Source organism: Diaphorina citri, unplaced genomic scaffold (assembly GCF_000475195.1).
Source record: "Diaphorina citri unplaced genomic scaffold, Diaci psyllid genome assembly version 1.1 scaffold9321, whole genome shotgun sequence".
Classification (NCBI taxonomy): domain Eukaryota; kingdom Metazoa; phylum Arthropoda; class Insecta; order Hemiptera; family Psyllidae; genus Diaphorina; species Diaphorina citri.
The window spans coordinates 1017-2428 of record NW_007386695.1 but is presented as its reverse complement, the minus strand read 5'-3'; the positions used below and the strand labels follow the sequence as shown (position 1 = coordinate 2428).

Sequence of the window (1412 nt, the reverse complement as noted above, 5' to 3'; positions counted from 1 at the left end):
AAAGTTTGAAAAGAACAGGTGGGAATTGAGACCTCAGTGTAATGACGTGAACTTCTGGAAGAATAGAGCACTTTTATATCATTGCTCTGCATTTTTTGAGACGTTTAGAGAACTTTCTTGGGGAGAAAATATGGGCATTAGTAGCTTACTACTCCTAATTGTACCTTGATAATCGGTATATTATAGTACATAATGTATGACCATTAATTCTTACAAATGAAACTCTTTTACAGGGTGTTCAAAAATCGAAGGTGTATTTTCAGCCTTTGTTTCGAGTAAATACATATCTGTCAAATGTCACGGGTGTAACTAGGAAGACTATCTTCACAGACAAATACAATCGGATAGAAAATTATTTTAACAGCTTGTAGTGATTGAAAGGGGACCTACATTAGTAGGTACATACTCGTATTATTTATTATACCTGAGGAGAGATAGGTACATACTAAAATAAACATATGTACTTATTGTAATGAAATGATATGAATCTTCTTTATCTATACAAAGTACTTTCAATGCATATTAGAATGTACTAAATCGTCTTTCATCAATCATGAAAGGGGACCTACATTAGTAGGTACATACTCGTATTATTTATTATACCTGAGGAGAGATAGGTACATACTAAAATAAACATATGTATTGTAATGAAATGATATGAATCTTCTTTATCTATACAAAGTACTTTCAATGCATATTAGAATGTACTAAATCGTCATTCATCAATCGTTTGCGATGGTGGTGTAATGGTCAGCATAGTTGCCTTCCAAGCAGTTGATCCGGGTTCGATTCCCGGCCATCGCACATTTTTTTTTTCTCCAATGTTCGTTTGATGACCGTTGTCTTTCAGGAAGTCTTAAGAAAGGACAATATTATTATTATTTGATTTCAATAATATACGAGGAAGGACGGACTAAAAATGGGAAGTACGTATTGTGTCTCTTCTCGCCCATCTGATAGGGACACAGGACACACTAAACAAAGAAGTAAATCTCTTACGGGCAAGCTCTTGGTTAAATCACGTTTGACCAAATGTCTGTGCTTGAAAGATAATCGCCTTCTTTTTTGACCATTTCCATATTTCAAAAGGGTCGAGGTAGGATGGAAACCACATTACATAATTTAGACACATAGGCAGGAGGGGAAGGAAATTTTAATGGTGGAAATTCAATTATAATATAAGCCCGACAAACTTTACAAAGAATATAATGTTCTTGTGAGCACATTAAAATGTTCTTGCATTTATGTACAAAACAACTCACTGAAAAACTGGTCCTAAAATATTGTTACTTTGACTAGTTACTTTGGGTACTTGCTTCTCCACATTTTACTCACATTAAGTGACGCTTGCTTGCCATGCACACGGTCCAGGGTTCGATGCCCACCGTTGTCAAAAAAATACACTCCTAATG

At 35.0% G+C, this 1412-nt stretch overlaps 1 non-coding gene across 1 annotated transcript; it reads left to right on the top strand.

Moving 5' to 3' along the window:
* The first annotated feature begins 732 nt into the window (after positions 1-732).
* Trnag-ucc lies at positions 733-804 on the top strand. The gene has a single exon. It is a non-coding gene; the product is annotated as a tRNA-Gly (tRNA).
* Positions 805-1412: the final 608 nt, after the last annotated feature.